The sequence below is a fragment of the Eumetopias jubatus genome, unplaced genomic scaffold (assembly GCF_037043125.1).
Source record: "Eumetopias jubatus isolate StellerSeaLion01/CBP00866 unplaced genomic scaffold, mEumJub1_p1.0 scaffold_5, whole genome shotgun sequence".
Lineage (NCBI taxonomy): Eukaryota > Metazoa > Chordata > Mammalia > Carnivora > Otariidae > Eumetopias > Eumetopias jubatus.
Window position 1 is genome coordinate 133,453,741 of NW_028274811.1, and position 9,551 is coordinate 133,463,291.

Below are 9,551 nucleotides of genomic sequence, written 5' to 3' on the forward strand. Positions count from 1 at the left end.
TTTTTTTTCCTAGCACTTCCAGAACTAGCATCATTTTGTGTGTGTGTGTGTGTGTGTGTGTGTGTGTATGTGTATGCATGTGATTATGGAGGCTAACAAGTCCCAAGATCTGCACTCAGCAAGCTGGAGACCCAGGAAAACCTATGGACTATTTCTAGTATGAGTCAAAAAGCCTGAGACTCAGAAGGTATGAATGAGACTCAGGATGGTAGTTCCAGTCCAAAAGCCTGTAGACTACAAACCCAGGAAAAATTGGTGTTTCCGTTTGAGTCAGAAGGCAAGAAAAGACCAATGCTTCAGTTTAAGGAAGTCAGACAGGCATTCCCTCTCCTTCAGCCTTTTTATTCTATTCAGACATTTAATTAATTCTATGAGGCCCACCCACACTAAGGAAGGCAGTCTGCTTTACTCAGCTTATCGATGTAAATGCTAAACACATTTCAAAACATCCTCATGAAAACACCCAGAAAAATATTGAACTAAATATCTGGGCACACCATGGCCCAGTAAAGTTGGCACATACAATTAAGCACTATATCCATTCTTCAAGTTTCTAGATACTAATAACCAAAAGCTTTCTTTGTCACTCCAAGCAGTGACTTCTTTCTGAAGTGACAAGTTAAATATTTCAGTGTTCCCTCAGGTCCCTGTTTCAGGTTCATTTCACCAATAACTCATATTAAATCCACATGTTAACCTTTCTGTTTTGATATACTTAACTTAGATTTTGCTTTTCTGATGGGACCTGGCTGGCTCAGGATATGGTTCAAAAGAGTGGTCCCAGAAAAATGAGATTTAGGAATTCATTTACAGGTATCCTTGGACTTGATATCAGTAACAGCCATTAAGAAATAATAGCAATTAGTGACATGTAGTAGCATTAGGAATAATTAATTCTGAAGCAAGAGTCTGGATGATCCAAGGACTAATGCACCTGCCTGTTATGTTAAGAATAATGACTACCAGGACTATGGGATGGGGTGGCTCTTCTGACTATCCTGGAAAGCTTAGAAGTCGGGACAGTGGCTGTTTGGAGAACTATAATTGGGAGAGGATATCAGGAGAATTGCTTAGATTTTTATATAGTTTATTTCCTTAATCTGATTAGCAGATAAAAATATCCATGCTTTTTGTGAAAATGTATCAAGGAATAAAATTGCTTATGTGCTTTTTTTATGTGTTTATTTCAATTTTTCAAAAAATAGGATGTTAAGACTAAGATGAAAAAGGGGGGTGTCTGGGTGGCTCAGTCGTTAAGCATCTGCCTTCGGCTCAGGTCATGATCCCAGAGTCCTGGGATCGAGCCCCACATCGGGGCTCCGCGGGAAGCCTGCTTCTCCCTTTCCCACTCCCCCTGCTTGTGTTCCCTCTCGCTGTGTCTCTCTCTGTCAAATAAATAAATAAAATCTTAAAAAAAAAAGACTAAGATGAAAAGGGATGAAAAAGCTGGCAATGATCATACTGACATATTGACAATTTGAGTATAGAGAAGAATCATGACAGTAATGGATTATAACAAACTGAATTAACTAAAAAATTATGTGACTCCATAAGGAGAAAAGAGAAAAAAAAGTGAAGAAAGTTTCTTTTTTGTAGTGATATGTCAGTTTACAAATGTACAACAATTGATATAAAAAATCACAATTTTTTAAAGATTTAGGCAAAGATAATCGAGATACTAAAAATCATTGTGTGAATTCATTTTTGTTAAGAAACAGACTATTTACATGGTCTCAAAGAATAACCCCTTCGTTTACTTCTTAATTACAAATTGAAAAATACACTTTCATAATAATGAAATCTATCAGTCTCCTCCTTAACTAAATGTTCCATTTTCCCATCACCAATGTGGGACAGCCTGGTATGCATGTTGTATGGCAGGTGTTAAACAGCATCACCCATTTCATGTTCTTTCCAGAAATTATTGACAGAATCTACTCAAAAGGAAATAGATCAATTCACAATGCAGGACACTTTTTTTTTCAGGGTAACCGGTCTGTACTTTCCAAAAGTTCACTGTCATGAAGAACAGAGGGAGCAATGGAAATCAGGTAGGTTGGGGGAGATAAAAGAGACTTCACAGAAACATGCAATGCATGAACCTGGACTGACAAATTAGAAGATATGAAGAGAATTGTGGATCCAGCCAAGGAAAATAGTGAGTGGATATTTTTTGGTTATTTTATTGCATATCTTGATTTCCATAGGTCATTTGTAGTAACTTTATTATGATTACATAGAAACTGATGGCCTTTTTCCTGAGACCTACATGGTGACACACTCAGGGGTGGAAGGTCCTCACATCTGCAGTGATTTGGGAAAAAGAAAGATAGAGAGAGGAGGGACAGATGTGAACAAGATTTTAACGTTTGATGCATCTGTTTGAAGGGTGGATAGGTGTTCACTGTGCATTTGAAATTTAATAAAATAAAAATAAATAATTTAATTAAAAATACACACACACTTATTTTTTTCCCCTCAGAGCTTTTTAACTTCAGATGTACTAAGAATAGAAAAATATTCAATATAAAAGAAAAATACCTTATAAACCAATATTTTGCCATCACAAACTCCCCAGCAATTTCACACTTCAAAAATCCCTAAAAAAAAAACCACATAGACTCCACTGGTAAATACAAAATTTCTCACATAAAAAAGAATATTAATGTACAGAATTAAAAACTAGAGATAAGATGGAAAACTACATTAGTCCTTTTTGGTAATTTTAGCTTGTTGATAAAAATGTAAATGATTGTAGTAAAAAAAAAAAAAAGCATAGTATGCTACCAGGCTTTATATGTGACTTCTTTACCAAGACTTCATTTTTTTCTCAAATTATTTTTCCTTTGGAGGTAGTTCCTTATAAATATAATAATTAATTGGCTTAGCATTTTGATATCTCTCTCAATATTAAGATAACATATAAGTTCTAGATTTATATACAGGTTAAATCTCATGGAAGAAAATATTAGAATGAAACACTTCTCAAGGTAAAACTGAATATATAAGTTGAGAACTTAAATTACATATTTATTATTCTGAAAGTATTAAGGTTATTAAACATTTTAAGAAGTTATTCTTACATCTAAAATTCAACTTTTCACATATGGCAGCATTGCAAATGAATAAACAGAATAAAAAAATAAAATTATTATCCTGGGTGTTTTTCTTTGTAAATAAAGTAAAGTTAAATGTTTATTAAAAATATTTTTGGTCTGGTTAGGGTGTAGTAAGTTACAAGTGACCACCACTCCTATTAAAATAGTAAGACCAAGCCCTATAAATTACAAAGTCATAGCCTTCTCTTCCCTGTCAGAGCACAAAGCATTAAAAAAAATCTAAATAAAATAAATTCTAGAAAAATAATTGCTCTTCATTGGAGATAAGTTAGTTTCCCTTAGCTACTTATCCCAGAAAACTTTTATACTGGGAGCAGAAGAGAATGAGGAGTGAATACACATGGGAAAAGAAATAGAAAAGAAAAAATCCCCACAGACTTTTAACTGCTATGTGTGGCCTACAGGCCAGCAAGATGAATTAGAATCCTGAGGATTCCCAGCCATGGAGTGAGTCTCCTCCCACTTGGCGACACTTTTTCTGACAGTCTTCACCAAGTAAATGTGAAGAGAATGCCAATAGTGGGGGACCAGGAATTAGAGATGAAATAGTTCTCCATAAAGGTGCATAAGGCTGTCCAGGGTATAAGGCAACAGCCCAAATCTCAGCACAAGTCAGGAGGGCTGAGATACATTCCAAAAGTAAGAATGGCTGACACTGAGTGCCAGGTGCAGTCTGATAAAAGACCGTGATAAAGGCAGATGTGGTGAAGAGAGGACATTTGAGACAGTTAAAAATTGAGCAGAAGCAGAGAGCATAGAAAACACACACACCCCAAAATCTAGCAGTATGTTGACAAGCAAAAGGAATCTCCCACAGTAGAGCCAGATTTTATCAGAGCTATAAACCAGAGTGAGACACCCAGTTCCCATTCCTATGAAAGGGCAGGTCCTGATCAACGTCTCAAAATATTTGTAGTGGTGAACTAAATCTTACAAAAGCTGTGTGAAAAGGCCAAATGCAGCTAAGCTACTGACTAGATATCAATCTTATAATCTAGCAGCCTGATAGAATAGGGGGTATGTTCTGGAAATCATCTTTTTTGTATCAACCTCCACCGTTTGTTTTTTATATACCATGACCTACATACAAGTAAGTTTGTGAAATTCCAAAATAGCACAAACATATACCCATAATCAAGGGAGAAAAATATCAATAGAAGATTTAGGAATAATCAGACAAAAACTTTAAACTATGAAAAAATATTAGTTAAAAATTTGGAAAATGTCGATACATACTTAAACAGATGGCAATTTTCAATGCAGACATAGAAACTATTAAAAGAAGCAAATGAGGGCGCCTGGGTGGCTCAGTTGGTTAAGTGACTGCCTTCAGCTCAGGTCAGGATCCTGGAGTCCCGGGATCGAGTCCCGCATCGGGCTCCCTGCTCCACAGGGAGTCAGCTTCTCCCTCTGACCCTCCTACCTCTCATGCTCTCTGTCTCTCATTCTTTCTCTCTCAAATAAATAGATAAAATCTTTAAAAAAAAGAAGCAAATGAAAATACGAGAACTGACAAATAAAATAATGTTAAAAAATCATTATTGAAATTCACAGTGAATTAGACACAATTAAAAAAAAAGAATCGGTCAACTTGAAGTCAATCTATAAATTATATCAAAGATGAAGAGTAAAAGTAATAAAAATTATAAAAGAATATTCAAGCTCTGTGGAAAACATCAAATATTCTAGCATACATTTAATTGGAGTCCCAGGGGAGCAGAAAGAAACTGGATTCAAGACATATTAAGAAAACAGAGGCCATGGGGTGCCTGGGAGGCTTAGTTGTTAAGCATGAGCCTGAGGCTTTGGCTCAGGTCATGATCCCAGGGTCCTGGGATCGAGCCCCACATCAGGCTCTCTGCTCAGTGGGAAGCCTCCTTCTCCCCCCTCTCCCACTCCCCCTGCTTGTGTTCCCTCTCTCGCTCTGTCTCTCTCTGTTAAATAAATAAACAAAATCTTAAAAAAAAAAAAACAAAGAAAACAGAGGCCAAGAATTTTCCCAAAGTGTCATAGTGACTCAATTCAGAATTCCAAGAAGCTTTGTCTTTCCAAAGCAGGATAAATAGAAAGAAAATCAAATGAGGCGTGGCACAGTCAAAGGGCTGCGAACTAAATATAAAGAGGAAATCACAACAAATGCTGGGGTTAGTGGGGAAGGATAAATTCCAAATAAAGAAACAAAAATGATGCCTAAAGTTTCATCAGAGAAAACAAATCTGAGAAAGAAGACATTGGAATTATATCTTTAAAAGTGCTAGGGGCAAAATAAAGTGTAAGCCTAGAATTCTTTTTTTTTTTAATTTAATTCCAGTTAGTTAACATACAGTGTTATATTAGTTTCAAATGTACAAAATAGTGATTCAACACCTCCGTATATAACCTGGTGCTCATCACAATAACTGCACTCCTTACTCCTCATCACCTATTTAACCAATATGCACCCCCCCCCCCACAACTTTCCCTCTGGTAATCATCAGTTTGTTCTCTACAGTTAAGAATCTGTTTCTTGGTTTCTCTCTCTCTCTGTCTCTCTTTTTCCCTTTGTTCATTTGTTTTCTTTCTTAAATTCCACATGTGCGTGAAATCAAATGGTATTTGCCTTTCTCCGACTTATTTCACTTAGCACTTATCATTATGCTCTCTCTCTTGTTAAAGATTTTATTTATTTGAGAGAGAGCAAGAGAGCGGTCATGAGTGGGGAGGGGAGAAGGGGGGAGGGACAAGCAGACTCCCTGCTGAACAGGAAGCCCGACTTGGGGCTCAGTCCCAGGGTCCTGGGATCATGACCTGAGCTGATGGCAGAGGTTTAACCAACTGAACCATCCAGGTGCCCCAGCATTATGCTCTCTAACTCTATCCATGTCATTGCAAATGGCAAGATTTCATTCTTTTTTATTACTGAATAATATTCCATTATATATATATATATATGCATATATATGTATATATGTACACACACACACACCTTCTTTATCCATTCATCAATCAATGCACATGGGCTGCTTCTACATCTTGGCTATTGTAAATACTGCTGCTATAAATAATACTGCATGTATCCCTTTGGATTAGTGTTTTTGTGTTCTTTGGATAAATACCCAGTAATGTAATTGCTGGATCATAGGGTAGTTTTATTTTTAACTTTTTGAGGAAACTCTATACTGTTTTCACAGTAGCTGTGCCAATGTGCATTCCCACCAACAGTGCATAGGTAAACCTAGAATTCTTTATCTTAGAAAACAATTTTCGAAATGAGGCAAAATAAATATATTAAAAAAATAAATTTAAGGAAATTCAGTTTGTCTCAGGAGAACTGCACAACAGTTAATGATGAATATTTCTTTACTCTGAAGTTAAATGACACCAGATAGAAGTCAAAATATGTAGGAAGGAATAAAGATAAAAATAAAAGGTAAATAAATGAATAAGCATAACTAATTTGCTCATCAAAAGACACCATAAGAAAAATGAATGCATAAGCCACACACTGGGAGAAAATATTCATTGTAGGTATATCTGAAAAAAAAACTTATTTCCAAGATAGATAAGAACTTTTGTAAATCAGTATTAAGAACACAGCCACTGAATTTAATAAATAAATACATTAACAGTACAAAACTTAAGGATAATTTCACTAAAAACATAAAAATGTTGACTAAGCACATGAAAAATAGTGAACATCATTATATGCAAACTGAACCACAATGGGTTATGCTTCATACCACTAGAACAACTACTATTAAATAGACTTATAATGGAAAACGTTGGAGAGGATGTCGAACAAGTTAACTTCTTATATATTGCTAATGGGTGTGTGAAATGTTAAAACTTTTGAGTTTAAAAAGGAAACATATGTCATGACAAAGGAACAATTTTCATGGAGAAATGAAAATATATGTCTATAGGAAATTACTCAGCCTTATTCATGGTAGACCAAAAAAGGAAACAATTAAAATTCCAACAACTGGGGGGACGCGTGGGTGGCTCAGTTGTTAAGCGTCTGCCTTTGGCTCAGGTCAGGATCTGGAGTCCTGGGATCAAGCCCCACATAGGGCTTTCGCTCAGTGGGGAGCCTGCTTCTCCCTCTTCCCCCTCCCCCCTCCCCACTTGTGCTTTCTCTCTCTCTCTCTCTCACCATCTCTTTCTCTCAAATAAGTAAATAAAAGCTTTCATAAAATTCCAACAACTGGGGATGATTTAAAAATTCTGATATTTTCATATCATGTAATACTACTTAGATATAACAAAATGCCAACTACTGATACATGCTATTACATGGTGGATTTCAAATACACATTATTTTGAAAACATCATGTTGAACAAAGCAAACGGGTAAAAACCATGCATCATATATTATATATATATATATATATATATATATATATATATATATATATATTAGTTATCTATTGTTGCTTATCAAATTACATGAAAACCTAGTGGCTTAAAACAACAATTTACTGTTTCACAGTTTGTTTGAGTCAGGAAACTGAGCACAACTTAACTGGGTACCTCTGACTTAAAGTCAGTGTTGACTGGGGATGGGGTATTTGAAGGCTCAATAGAGGGAGGATCTGTTTTCACACTCACTCATGCTGATGTTGGGAGGAGTTGTTTTCTCATGGACTGTTCGACTATGAGTCTTCCCTCAGTTCTTCGCTGTGTGGAGCTTTCAGAACATCGAGGCTGGCTTTCTAGGGAAGTAGCAAGATCTCCTCGTGTAGAAGACACAGTCTCTTTACTACCTAACATTAGAAGTAAACTTCTTTTGGCATATTCCAGTAACTAGGTCCAGCATATTGCAATGGGAGGGAAAAACACCAGGGCATGAATATTAGGAAGTGGGAATTATTAGTGGTCATGTTAGAGAGAGTCTACTACACCTATGATTCCATTTATGTAAAATAAAAAGACAAGCAAACTGAGTTATGCTGACTAAAATCAGTAAGCAGCAATGTTCAGTGAATGGCAGGTAAAGTTTAACTGGAAAGAATGAAGGAAATTTTTCTGGGTTATGGAAATAATCTCCATCTTGGTGGTGGTAATTGGGTATTTGCAATTTTTTAAATTTAATACATTGGTGAAACTGAATCATAATATGTATATAACACCTTTTGTCATTTATACTGAAACATTATATATATGAAACATCTTTTGTCATTTATACTGAAACATTATATATATGTGTATATATATAATTTCTTTTGTCACATACTTTAATGAAATTATGAAAACAAAAATAATAAAATTGAATATTTGAACTATTTGAATATTATAGAACTAATAAAGTCAAAATTATTTAAAAGATAACAAAATGTCAATATATCACATCTAATTTTCTGCAAGAAGTATCTAGGACTAAATTCACCAAATCCAAAACTGTTTACAACATTCTTCGTCATGTTGCTGAGGTGTTAGAGTACACCAAGGATGAGCAACTGGAGAGCCTGTTCCAGAGGACTGCCTGGGTCTTTGATGACAAATACAAAAGACCTGGATACGGTGCCTATGATGCATTTAAGCATGCAGTCTCAGACCCATCTATTTTGGATAGTTTAAATCTGAATGAAGATGAACAGGGAGTACTTATTAACAATATTAATAGGCGTTTGAGGGGCACCTGGGTGGCTCAGTCGTTAAGCGTCGGCCTTTGGCTCAGGTCATGATCCCAGAGTCCTGGGATCGAGCCCCGCATCGGGCTCCCTGCTCAGCGGGAGGCCTGCTTCCCCCTCTCCTGCTCCCCCTGCTTGTGTTCCCTCTTTCGCTGTGTTTCTCTCTGTCAAATAAATAAATAAAATCTTTAAAAAAAAATAGGCATTTGACACCACTAGCTGTCAAAATTCGAGCAGATATTGAAGTGGCTTGTTACAGTTATGAAGGCATTGATGCCATAAAAGAAGCCCTGAGAGCAGGTTTGAATTGTTCTACAGAAACCATGCCCATCAAGATTAATCTAATAGCTCCTCCTCGGTATGTGATGACTACAACAACCCTGGAGAGAACAGAAGCCCTCTCTGTTCTCAATCAAGCTATGGCTGTTATTAAAGAAAAGATTGAGGAAAAGAGGGGTGTCTTCAATGTTCAAATGGAGCCTAAAGTGGTCACAGATACAGAAGAGACCGAACTTGCAAGGCAGCTTGAGAGGCTTGAAAGAGAGAATGCAGAAGTGGATGGAGATGATGATGCAGAAGAAATGGAAGTCAAAGCTGAAGATTAACTTTGTGGCAAACAGTCCAGTTTAAGGAACACTAAGCAGCCCTTCCTGGCTGTAAACCCTAGACTTGAAAGTTTTCCAGTATTGAAAATTTCAAAGCTGAATATTTTTTATTTCCAAGTATTTAAATGTTCCAACAGACCAAAACGTGACATGCCCTCCTAAAAGTCAGCTGTTTTCACACAAGAGCTCCAACATTCAGCAGTTTTTAAGGGAGTGGG

General features: G+C 36.3%; 1 pseudogene; it reads left to right on the plus strand.

Moving 5' to 3' along the window:
• Positions 1 to 7,752: 7,752 nt before the first annotated feature.
• Positions 7,753 to 9,333, plus strand: LOC114204739 (eukaryotic translation initiation factor 2 subunit 1 pseudogene; annotated as a pseudogene).
• Positions 9,334 to 9,551: the final 218 nt, after the last annotated feature.